The 13,156-nt window shown below is 50.0% G+C and overlaps 1 protein-coding gene across 5 annotated transcripts in view; it reads left to right on the top strand.

Annotated features, from left to right (window-relative positions):
- The window catches only part of Abcc4 (ATP-binding cassette, sub-family C (CFTR/MRP), member 4), a 225,165-nt gene that overhangs the window by 39,756 nt on the left and 172,253 nt on the right, over positions 1 to 13,156 (top strand). The window lies entirely within an intron of this gene.

Below are 13,156 nucleotides of genomic sequence, written 5' to 3'. Positions count from 1 at the left end.
CAGCTGTTAAGATCGCTTACTGCTGTTGCAGACATCTGGAGTTCAGTCCCCAGCGCCTACAGGGTGGCTCACAGCCCTTCCTGAGGTCCAGTTCACGGAGAGTCTCCGCCATCCTCTGACCTGCATGGGCTCCAGCCTATACGCAGTACACACAGATTGCAGGTACACACACACACACACACACACACACACACACTACATACATCTTAACAAATGTTTGAAGTCCAGTCTCACAGGAAGCTGACAGCACCTCTGAGTGCTGGTGTTCGGTGTGTAAATTCACCTTGTCCTCTTTGATGCTCATGAGGAAATACATTTGGATCAGAGCCCAGAATAACCAGTGCCCAATAAGTAATTGTTAACTGAACCATGCCAGATCTGATAAATGCCTTCCTGGGAGAGTATTGTCAACTTTCCCTTCCCAGGTAAACAAGACATGGTGTCATGTGCCCGGGCTTGCTGTGGGGCCCTGGAGTCTCTCACCCTCCTGCTGACCGATCGTTGGCTGGGCACTGAGAGCTGAATCTACTCTGGCCATGGACCAGCTTCAACTCTCGTGACCTCCTGTACCATTCATCCTGGGTTCTTGCTGCGGAGCAGATTGCTGGTCTGACGTTGAGTTCTGGTGGTATGGACTTAGAGAGAGCTACAGCGCTCATTCCCTGATAAACCAAAGCTGGAAGGCCATGAGTCCTTGCAGGGTCACCCGTTAGTCAGATAGTCGGCTGCCCAGTGGGCAGTGCCTGTGCTGGTCAATGGTCTGCTGGAGGGGATCCTGGAAGCCTGGCTGTGTGGCTTGTCCTTCTGGTGGCGTCTTTAAGAGAAAAATGTTATTTGTATATTTATTTACGTATGCGTGTGTTTATACCACATATATCAGGATGTCTAAGGAGGCTGGGAGAGGAGGTCTGAGCCATTAGAACTGGAGTCACAAGGCGGGTGTGAATTTCCTGACAGGGATGCTGGGATCTGAACTCGGGTCCTCTGGAAGAGCAGCAAGCCCTCTTCATCACTGGTACCCTATAATGGGCTTAAGAGTGTTGGAGGTCTCACAAGTGGCTGGACATCCTATCTATGGAAGTTGCAGCTCTGTGGAAGGGTGGTCTCTGATGCAGTGAGGTGAAAGCTGTCCCAGGTGTCTTTGATGGGGTGAGGCAGGTGGCTATCCAAGCAGGAGAGTGCGCTCTTGCTGAGCACGCCCTGTGCATGTTGAAAGGCACAGAGTTCTGTTCTATGGCCTCGGAGAAAGGTAATGGAAGTGCTTGGTTCCAGAGATCGACCTTCTGGAGGTTGCAAAGGTGCCACCATCCTTGTTCCGGACATGAGTGCTCTCTTTGAGAGGGCAGTGCCCACTGCTTGGGTGCTGTTTGTAGCTTGGAGAAAGGTAACCTTGTGATGCAGACCACATGCTGCCCCATGTTCTCTTCTCCCCCAGGGTAGTCAGGCCCACTGTGCACCTGGGTGGCCTAGACGGAGGGAAGCGTAGTCAGGCGGGTGGGTGCAGGCAAGACCTTGGTCGGCAGTGCACTGGCCAAGAACACACATGGAGACAGGGTTGGATAATTGGTTCAGTTGATTGGGGGAGCAAGTTGTTTTGTTTTATATAAAGATAAGGAGAGAAGGAATGTGTTTGGTGGAGGTGTAGTCAGGTGTGGGGGAAGGGGGTGCCTCTGCAGGCCCATGCTGAGGCATCCCTTCCCCCTGAGGGACCAGCCACATGATGGTATAGTATAGAATAGAGTTTATCTAGGGCATGGGGAGAGAGGGGTTGGGAGGGTAGTAGAGACAGAGAAAGGGAGAGAGAGAGAGAGAGAGAGAGAGAGAGAGGAAGAGAGAGAGGAAGAGAGAGAGAGAGGAAGAGAGAGGAAGAGAGGAAAAGAAGAGGTAGAGGCCGGCCATGGGCATGTGGAGAGAGGGGGAGGGGAATGGGGAGAGGGGAAGCAGGAACAAGAGACAGAGCAGGAGCAAGAGAGCAAGAGAGAGAGGAGGGGCAAGCAGCCCCTTTTATAGTGAGTCAGGTACACCTGGCTGTTGCCAGGTAACTGTGGGGTGGAGCTTAGACAAAATTCTAACACAAGGGCTATTTAAACCTTTGGGGTTTAAGTAGGAGCTGTCTGTCCTGTTGAGTGTCCATCTCTAGCTGGGACCTGGGTATTGGGGATGCCTCATTTGCATAAGGAGGCATTCCAGGTGCTGCTGGACATGACCTTATAAAGGGAAAGGAAGTTTAACCCCGGCCTTGTGGCCTCCTCAGGTGAGGCAAAGCGGGGACCCAGGACTGTGTGCACTGGGGCATGCAGGCCCCAGGTGGGGGTGGGGATCCTACTCCTGTTCATTTCAGGATAAGATTTAGGGGTTTGGACACACCTCAGCCCTACTCTTGCTCGGGGTTTGTCCCCCCACCCCCATCCCACGGTTCCCTGGCCCCACGAGTGGGGGTAACCTGAGGGTGGGAGAGAGTGCACCCTCAGGCTCCTAGCCCGGTTTTCGGTTTGCTTTACTTGTGTTGAGCGTCACGGGGATGGTATTTTTTACATGGCTGCAGAAAGTCTGAGTTTAAAATGAATAGCACAGTGAGCTGCTGTCTCTGTAGCCGCCTTGCAGAGTTTCCCGGTCAAATGCGCTGCACAACCATGGCTAGTGGAATTCCTCTAGGAAGCTCCGGAGTCTCAATATGTGCTTGGGGGCACAAAACAGACATCTGCTAAGTGCCACAGGGACCAGGGGCTTCAGGGTGGCTTCACATAGGTGTGCCATTTCTTGGCGCATCCATCTGCCCCCTTGTTCTGTAGTTTACAGCTGTAATCAGGCACTTTACATTCTGAAAGCATCATGGTCTTGAAGCACCCTGAGTCTGGGTCTGTCCCTGGCTTGTGGTTGTCCGTGGTGTCAGAGGCTGCCCTCCCTTTAGTTGGAGTCCTGAGCCCCAGATGTTTACCCAGCTGACGTGTCACAGTGAGTGTGGGTCCCGCTTAGTAGGTCAGCTACAGAGGTGCAGGCAGCAGCAGCTGGGCGAGAGAGGACAGCTATGCTGAAGTGATGTCAGTTTTGTCCCATAGTGATCACCTTTGGAGCCGGGAAGGGCAGGAAGGCAGGAAGTCCTGCGACAGCACAGTCCGTGGAACCCTGGCTACTCTTTTAGGAACCTGCTTATTGAAAAGTCATGGCAGAAGAGTAGAGAAGGGGGTTCCTGGGGAACCCGGACATTCTCCCCAGGACTAGTGGCAGCGACAGTGACAGTAATACTACTTATCAGCAGGACCAGCAGTGTTCATACTCTGAAGCTGTAGTACTCTTTGGTGTTACTATCAGTAGCAATCAATACTCCTACTGTGCTGGCTAGTTTTTTATTAACTTGGCACAGCGGGCCTCGTCTGAAAGTAGGGACCCTCAATTGAGAATTCCTCCATAAGTTCTGTCCATTGGGCATTTTCTTAGTTAGTGATTAATGTGGGAGGGCCCAGAGCATTGTGGGGGCTCCCATCCCTGGGCCGGTAGCCCTGAGTTTTGTAAGAATGCAGGTGGAGGAAGCCAGAAAAGCAAGCCAGTGAGGAACACCCCTCCATGGTCTCTGCAGCAGCTCCTGCCTCTAGGTTCCTTCCCTGTTGGACTTCCTGTCCTTACTTCCTTCAGTGCTGGAGTAAGGATGTCGAAGTGTGAGCCGCATAAACCCTTTCCTCCTCGAGTTGCTTTTGGTTTTTTATGGCAGCAATGGTCACCCTGACTAGGACAATGGAGTGCTTCCCAGTAGTGGTAGTAGTAGTGATAGCAGTATTACTAGGACCCATGCTCAATGCGGTGTAGGTAGTTTGGTAGTAATAGAAAGCTCTGAACCACGTGTCCGCCCTTTATCCAAGATGCTACTTTTATCCCAGTTTTTAGGAACTGGGTGAGGTAGGAGGTATTCTTAGTATCAGTCAGTCCCTCACTACGAGCTTGTCAGTTTCTCGTGCTCAGGGCCACCCCAGAAATAAATGAAAGAGCTGAGTTTCTGTTTCAGGCGCTCTGAGATGAGCCCAGGCCTTCTAGGCTGGGGCTGATCTAACTAAGGTCAAAAACTTTGCCCTTAGCATCCCAAGTGGCTGCTGTTTGATCTTAGCCTAGGGATAATGGTGCAGAGATGGCCTCGGGGCAGTGGTGGCACATGAGTTTGTCAACTAGGATGCGGTCCAGGTTACAGTGTCTCCTGGGGTCACAAAGTCATATGCAGTACAGGAAAGTGGCTGTGACTGGTGAATCAGTGTGTCAGTGCGGTGTGTCCAGCTGGACACCCATCACCACCTGTGGTTGTCTCACATACCTGTTCAGCACCCCCTGTTACTGCACTCAGCGACTGGAGTGGACTGGTGTGATCTGGGATGGCAGTGCGATTAGGAGACCCTGATGCCCCGGGCAGAGGCTGACAGCTCTGTTTTTTTAATGAGCCCAGGGTCACAGAGTATGTGCCATTTGCTGGGACCCAGATCAACTGCTACTGAGGGCAGCTCATTTGCTCTGGCTTCTGACGCTCCGTCCTGTTGGCCTGCCGGGTCAGTCCAGGCATTAGGGATTAGGATGATGGGTATGGTAGTGCAGTGTGGGAGCTGGTGTGGGCAGGCTTTCCCTGTCAGACCTCTTCCCTTGCCCTGCCTTTAGATCAGGTCTTTGTTGGTTTATGATCTAATACTGGGCATGGATGCTTCGTTCCCTTGATGGACCCGGTGACCAGTCCTGGAGGTCACAGTGACATTGTGTCTCTACCATGACGACTAGCAGACCTTCTAATGCACTGAAATCTGGGGAGCTAAGAGTCATTTGTGTTCGGATAGGAAAACCTTTCTTTCTTCCTACTCCCTGCCAGCAAAAGGAAGCGGGCTTTCTAATACAAATACTTTCATTTTCATGGACTGGTTGGCCTATTGACGCTGCTGATTTGGAGAAGTCAGAGATAATTTTATATGGGGTAGCTAGCAGTGATCCAGTCACGTTTCAAAATCCACGCCCCGATGGATAGGGTGGGTGTGGTGGCAAATGCCTGTTACTCAATTAGCTGGGAGGTTGAGCAAGAGGAAAAGAGAGTTGCAGGTCAGCCTGGGCTACTGAGTGAAGCCTGTCTCTGAAAGCCAAGACACCACGTTTGGATGATGTTTAAGGTTACACCTGTTATACGTGCTCCTTTATGCATGGCTGTGATCCCGTTCCTGACAAACGCAAACGAAGGCAGAAGTGCTTACTCCGGCTTGGTAGTACCGCTCACAGTCTGAGGGAGCACATATCTCATCACGGATGGTGAGCGCGTTGGCTAGAACAGGAGACAGTTGGTCATATTGCGCCATAGTCAGAAAGCAGATTGAAGAACCCAGCTCTCTGCTCATTGCTGTCTTCACATGCTTGCCCAGAAGTTTGTCTCCTGGGTAATTCTGTATCCCGTCGGGTTGTCAGTCACTATTAACCCTCACAGGTTGTGTGAGCCACATGGGGTGAGCTGTTAGATTAACAGCTGGTTTTACGAGGCGATTTCTCATTTAGTGATCTCGGCTCCGTGTTGTTCCGCTGGACTTTTGAGTTTTAGAGAGCGGAAGGATGAACGGAGTGTGGCATCTTGTCTCTCTGGTGCCTCAATAGCACAAGGAATTATTCTAGGAAGACAGCACAGCTGTGTGAGCCACCCACCCCAGCCGGGCCTTCCCTAGGTGCTAACGGAGCTCTGCCAGAGAAAAGGTGGCGAGGAACTGGTGCAGAAGCCTTGCGTGGGATTTCTAGGTGGTGCTCCATGTTCTTCTGTGAAGCTGAGGACTGTGGAGAAACCAGCATGATCGTGACTTTGGAACACACCCGTGCAGGTCAGAGAAAGCCAGCTCGGAGCATCGAGTTCCCCGTAATCTGTCCCTTGTGTGCACCTCCTAGGAAGTGCCATGGGGACAGAGATGACTCACCATCTGGAGCCTTACTGTAAAGGGAGAGTCTGCACAGCCTGCCTCCTCACGTCATTCAGGCCTGGATTTTGAGTTATGAGGTGTCTTGCCTGTGGGAGAGTGAAGTTGGGGGCATCAAAGGAGCCTCAGGGGACTCTCCTGCATGTGGAGCCAGTCGTGGGCAAGGCACGGCATGGTTGTTTAAGTCTTTTTTTTTTAATATATATATTTATTTATTGATTATACGTTAACTACACTGTAGCTGTCTTCAGACACCCCAGAAGAGGGCATCTGATCTCATTATGGATGGTTGTGAGCCACCATGTGGTTGCTAGGATTTGAACTCAGAACCTTTGGAAAAGCAGTCAGTGCTCTTAACCGCTGAGCCAGTTTTCCAGCTGTTTAAGTCTATATATATATATATGTTTATAGTCTATATAGTCTGCCAGCTTCATCTGTGAAGTTGGCCTTTGGCCAAGACTGTTTGTTTGTTTGTTTTTGTTTGTTTGTTTTAAGACAAGGTGTCTCTATGTAACTCTGGCTGTCCTGGAACTCACTCTTGAGAACAGACTGGCCTTGAACTCAGGGATCTGCCTGCCTCTGCCTCCTGAGTGTTCGGCCCACTGCCTGAGGACTTTTCTCTTTTTAGGGTTTACTTTTATTATATTTGCATGAGTGTTTCGTCTGTCTGCCTGTCTGTCTGTGTACCACATGCATGTAGTACCCATGGAAGCCAGAAGAGAGCTTTGGACCTTCTGGAGATGGTGTTGGAGACTGTTGCTAACATGGTCAAGGCTTTCCCCCTGACTGTCGCTCGTCTGGGTGGATACTGGAGTATAGGGGATCCTGGAGGCTGCCATCTGAGGTAACCCTGCCCTTATCCAAGGTCAGAGGTCAGCAGTCAGTTCTGCCTGTGCCTTTGCTTGGGGTTGATTCCTGAGATGTGTCCAGGGATGCATTTCCTGGCTCTTTTTTTCCAAGTGGCTCCAACTTTCAGCTCAACCTAGGAGGCCATTGATAGAGACCAAGAGGGAGATGACCCAGGCAGGGAGAGGTGGACCACGCCTTGGGAAGCAGGTGTGGTCAGCTGTGTGTGCCCCGTGGGTTCCTGGACACTCTGACACTAGCTTATTTAGTGTTGACAGTGATGACTCTGAGTGAGAACCCAGAGAAAATGCTTTTAAACACTTTCTTTAAAAAGTCAGAGGATCCATTGCTTCACTGGAGAAAGGTTGTATTCATAATGGTAGGAGATTGAGACCAGCCATTAAGACACTATCCTCAAATGGGGTTCTCCAGGCAATGCCCAGGAAACTCTGCTTTCATAAATTAACATCTCTTGACAATCCTTGTGTTCTGCTAAGACTGTCTGCAAGCAGTGGGATTTGAAAGCCATTTGTGAAAGCTGATGTCTTAGCCACTAATTACAGTGTTTCCTCAGGCCTTTGAATTCAGCTTAATTTTTGAACATTTTGTGCAGAGGATTGAACACATAGCTTTGAGTGTGCCAGGCTCTCCCTCTGGCACTGAGGCAGCCTCTCTCACACCTCCAGGGGAGGCAGATGACCTCGGCTGCAGGTGGTCGGCTCAGAAGGGGTTTTAACTCTCCTGTGCCCACTCCTCGGAGGGACAGCGGGAGGAGGGAACTTGCTTGTCTTTACTCTGTTTGATTTCTTGCTCAGCTGCTTGCTGTCAGGGCCAAGGGTCATGGGACATTTTCTTTTTTAGGCTTTTAGGAACATTCCAAAGCCACACGACCAGAATCAGAAGGCCCTGCTTGTCTCTAAGCCACGCACCTGTAACTTATCAGCTCACATTGAGACTTGAGTCACCCAGGGCCCTGCTTGCTCCGTTTTGAAGCCGTTCCCACATATCACGCCTGTTATCTAAGAACAGTTCAATTTGTACCTTTAAGAGCTGAGCTTTCCCTGTGGAGTGTCAGCACCGTTGCCTGCAGACGCATTAACTCAAGTCTGTGCAGACAGCGTGTCTAGCCATAGCTCATTTCCCTCTCTTAGGGTTTTGACCTATATTTTATTGATTCTTTTGAATACCACTCTGTTGCCAACTAGGGCTTTTGGGCTCAAGTGTTCTTTCTGCCTCAGCATCTTAGGTAGTTGGGAGTACAGGGCAGGCATCAGTGTACCTGACATTCATTCATTCATTCATTCATTCATTCATTTGATGTATCTTTTCTTGTGACTATGTTTATAGGTATACACGTGAGTGTGGGTGTGTGTCCAATGTGTACAGTGTCAGCAGATGTCAGAAGAGGGCGTAACGAGGTACAGATGGTTGTGAACCTCCCTACCTGGCTGCTGGAACTTGAGCTCAGACCCTTGGCACGGGCCTCATGCACTCTTAGCTGCCAGCCCAATTCCCAAACACCGTTTTTCCTAGACTGTGGACTGGTCCAGTGAGGTGCATCTCGTTGACAAAGATGGCTTTGGATTCTTTTTATTTCCCGGTCTGCCCCTCACTCTGCAGTTACGTTTACTGTCTCGCTGTTTTTGAAATTGAGAGCACTGATTTGCTTGTTTAGCGGAGGTTCCCGTCGCCTGGGTTGGCCCAGTGGCATTGCCCTCCTGAGTCATTGAACATGTTCCCTGCCACCAGGAGTTGTAGATAAGAAGTAAAGTGACTCTCCAGACCCTGCAGTATGACTTAATCTGCAATGCTGTGTACTATCACTACTGTGTGCTACCATTACTGCAAGGGGCCTAGCATGTGCTACCATCATTACAAGGGAGCTAGCATGTGCTACCATCACTGTAAGGGACCTACTGTGTGCTACCATCACTGCAAGGGACCTACTGTGTGCTACCATCACTGCAAGGGACCTACTGTGTGCTACCATCACTGCAAGGGACCTACTGTGTGCTACCATCACTGCAAGGGATCTACTGTGTGCTACCATCACTGCAAAGGACCTAGCATGTGCTTGTTGTTTCCATGTGTGTGATGCTAGGAGATGTTCATGATGAAGGGGGGCTGGCTACATCATGGTGACGTGGCAATTATCTTATTAGCTCGAATCTTCTCATAATTGGCATGTCTGCCCTGGATAGCCTTTAGGTTACCCCGGGGTACAGGATGTATAGAAAAAGCAAGGGAATTTCTTACTACTTTTCTCCTAAAACTAGTTTTCAAATTGGGAGTGGTTCTTTTTTTTTTTTTTTTTTTTTGGTTTTTCAAGACAGGGTTTCTCTGTATAGTCCCGGCTGTCCTGGAACTCACTTTGTAGACCAGGCTGGCCTCGAACTCAGAGATCCACCTGCCTCTGCCTCCCGAGTGCTGGGATTAAAGGCGTGTGCCACCACCGCCCGGCTGCGAGTGGTTCTTTAACGTTCTCCACTGAGGCCGATGAGCTTTTTGTTGGCTCAGATAAGAGGTCATTTTTGAAGAAGGCTGCTGTTCTTGTTTTCTGTGCTGCATCCCTATTCCCCTTTAAGAGATGATCGTGTTAAAGCCTTTTAAATAGTGTGTCTGTGTGTTTGTGTACGTGTGTACAGGTGAGCGCGCTCAGGTCAGAGAAAGTTTTTGTGAGTCAGTGTGCTCCTCCCTCCATGGGTTCCAGGAGTCACACTCAGGTCACCATGCTTGCAAGGCAAGCCCTTTTTTACCCAGTGAGACATCTCAATGGCTAGAGGTCACTTGAGCAGCTAGTTATGAATCATCTTTTCCTTTAATGAGCACAGTGCTTTCCTGAACGTTGACTTTCCCCCGCTGGGCTGAGCTGCAGTGCTTTTGCTTTGTGGTTTTGGAACCTCTGGGTTCCTGTGTGCTCTTGTTTGATGCACGCCGTCTGGAAGCATTCCTCACTGAAACCAACCATGGTCTCGAAATTTCCACACAGCATGTCCAGCATCATCCGTCTCATCCAGGGACGGGGCGGGGTAGACAGTAGTGATGCTCGCCCGTGGCTGGTTTCTGCTTTCAGGAACCTCCTATGCTAGGGACGCGCAGGCCCCACACTCCCTGTCACTGGAATCTGTGATTAGTGGCTTATGCGTGTCCACCTGCTTTGTGGTCTCACGGCGAATCGACCATGCATCTCGGAGATCTTGGTCTGACACTTTCCCCAGACCCGCTGTACTCCCATTGTCTCTGATCTTTCTCCACTAAAGCTTCGTTTCCTGTTCCCTCCTTTAAGTCTGCCGCCCACTCCCTTCTCCCACAGGTTCATTGTTTTCTATGTTTGGGTTTCACTACAGCATGATTTTCTCTGACAGCTTCTTTGTTTTCCTTTTTATGACAAAGATCAGGGACTGTGAAATTGGACAGGAAGAATCTCAGGTCCCAAAGGAACATGAAAGAGGCCCCAGGCCCTGTGGGGACAATGTCCCATCAAGCCCTGTGTAGTAAGTTACTCTGCAAAGCAGAGCGGTTTGCCCAAGTGCCAAGTGATGCATGCAGGCTGATGACCAAATGCGCCATTGAGAAATAGCTGCCTTCAGGGGCTCAGAGGCCCACACAGCGGTGTCCAAACCTGGGCCTCGTACCCCACGTAGCTCCGAATAACTATGCCTGAGCCCCAACACAAAATTGTAAACTTAGTTAAAACTTTTTTAACTTCTTTTTTCCTGTGTATGTAATTCTTTTTTCTTTATAAATGGGGTGGGGAGTCTGGGAGACGGGATTGTGTGGTTCTAACCAAATTCTGTAGGTGACAGTGTGGACCTGGACTCTTAGCACTTTCATGAGAATTCAGCTGAACGTTTTGGTGACAAAGGGCAGGAAGCTTTTTGGGTAGGGCACAGAATGGAATGTAAGATAAAGGTAGGACTTCCTTTGAGACAGCCTTTTCTGTGTCGTTCAGGTTAGCTCCAAACTCTTATCTTCCTGCCTCCACCTCCAAGTTCTGGGGTTATAGGCTTGTATCAATACGTGGAGAAAGTTCAGTACATTTTCATTGTCCCTTCCCCAGGTCCCAGGAAGCTTAATTCTGTTCAGTTAGAAGTTTGACAAGCATTTTTGTAGTTGCTTCATTGTTTCTTCCTAGGTGAGGGTTGGGATTAGACCTCTCTAATCCTCCAGCTCATTGGAGGAGGGTAAGGCATTGGCTAACACCGACCCATCAAGAGCCCATAAACTTAAGGGGATTGTTAGAAGGCACAACCCAGCTGGGACAGACACACAGATGATTCTGCAAAGGAGACCTGCCTCTAGTGGCTACCTCTTTTCCTGTATTTACCAAGCCTTCTGTTGTTTTCTCTGACACTCTCATGGTCCACGATTCACACCCAGTCAGGAGAATTGTGCAGCAGACGACAACTGCAGGCCTGCATTTGGAGTCTCAGGCAAAGTGGAAAGAGTTACCCCTGGGCTCCTGGTGAAGGGTCCAGGCTAGCGTGCTCTGGCCCAAGCTGTCCTGGCCCAGGTTTCTGTGTGAACAGCATGGCCTCCCTGACTCTCAGGCTTCTGTCTTAGTGAGCTCTATCCAGCCACTGTGATCACGGTGTCAGGCACTCTTGTGTGACTCTTGTGTGACTCCTCTGTGCGTCCTGATTTGGTGACAGGTGTGAAAAGGAGCCTGAGACCCTGGGGTCTGATGACCTTGTGACCTTCACTGTAACTCTTCCATTGAAGTAGAATGTCTTTCTGTATAGTTAATAGATCCTTCTGTGACTTCTTTGGAAGGCTGTGTGTGTGTGTGTGTGTGTGTGTGTGTGTACTCGTGGACTCGCACATGTATGTGTAATACAGATTGTGATATTTGGTGTGATATTTGTGACTGAGGCATCTCCTGTAAATGTCCTGATTGGGGCCCAGTTGGTTAGGATGACCCGTTAGCTTTCTGTTTCTGTTATTCCTCTTCTCTCTCTCCGTGCTAGGTCTGGGTTAGGCTCCTCACTTCGTAAGGATAGAAAATGGCCGTGAAAAGCAGACTTCTCGGCTGTCTGCCTGTCTGTGTTGCTGGGAAGGAAAAGGTGTTCAAAGTTAAGTGTTTGAAAGGTTTCCAAGCCCGGCTTTCTGTCCTTGAGGAGGAGGAGGAAATGGTTTGGGCCTCTGTGTTTACTTTTGGTGGCTTGGATTTGCAGTGAGTGTTTGCTTTTCTTTCCTGGGGGACGGAGGAAGTGGGTTAAGGAGGGTGAGTGGCCTGAGTCAGGAGGAAACTCAACAGGTTGGGTGCTGAGTTCAGATTCTTCCATGCTGGCCAGAAAATGCCTTTCCCTGAGCTCCAGTAGACAAATCCCAGATCCTCCCACCTCACTGGCGTAGGGTTTTAATATTTTTGTTTTAGAGAATGGATGGCGATGAGAATTGATTTATAATCATCATCATTATGTGTCTAGTGATGTCTAGTGCTATAAGGCTGGTAGAGAACACCGGGCTGATATCTTTTAGCCAGCCATTTATGACATGTTCAAGCTTTGACTCCAGGTTGCCCGAGTGAAGGTGCTACAGGAGGCACACCTCAGTGTCTAGGGGATGGAGGCACCGTACCGCCTCCCTGGGGACCTTGCAAGCCTTGCACCTTTTTTTTTTCATTTTCTTTTTTTTTTTATTTATTAGGTATTTTCTTCATTTACATTTCCAATGCTATCCCAAAAGTCTCCCATACACCCCCCACTCCCCTACCCACCCACTCCCACTTCTTGGCCCTGGCGTTCCCCTGTACTGGGGAATATTAAGTTTGCACGACCAATGGGCCTCGCTTTCCACTGATGGCCGACTAGGCCATCTTCTGATACATATGCAGCTAGAAACACAAGCTCGGGGAGGGGGGGGGGGAGGTACTGGTTAGTTCATATTGTTGTTCCACCTATAGGGTTGCAGACCCCTTCAGCTCCTTGGGTACTTTCTCTAGCTCCTCCATTGGAGGCCCTGTGATCCATCCAATAGCTGACTGTGAGCATCCACTTCTGTGTTTGCTAAGCCCTGCCTTGCACCTTTTAACACACTCAGTAGAAGGTCTGCTGTGTGCTGTCATGCAGAGCCTGGGCTGAGAAAGGTTACAAGGGTCTCCTTTTTGACCTGGGTTGTGTAGATATTTTAGCTGATAGTGGCAGGAGGAGAAGGAGGAGGAGGACGGGGAGGAGGGGGAGGAGGAGGCAGCAGGCAGCCTGAGAGTGCCTCTTGTGAATGGGCCTGCCATCCTTTCACTTCCTGGTAGGCTGGGTAGAACATTGAGAGGTCTTAGGAAACAGGGACTGGGGAGGGGAGGCCAAGAGCTGGCACTGCATTTAGGCAGGTAACCAGCCCTTTTCCTTTTTGGCTACTTCCCCGCCTCCCTCCCACTCTCCCCCACCCCTTATCCA

Source organism: Mus musculus, chromosome 14, assembly GCF_000001635.26.
Source record: "Mus musculus strain C57BL/6J chromosome 14, GRCm38.p6 C57BL/6J".
In the NCBI taxonomy this organism is placed as follows: Eukaryota; Metazoa; Chordata; class Mammalia; order Rodentia; family Muridae; genus Mus; species Mus musculus.
The sequence above is the reverse complement of the archived record's forward strand: the minus strand, read 5'-3'. Positions and strand labels throughout refer to the sequence as shown.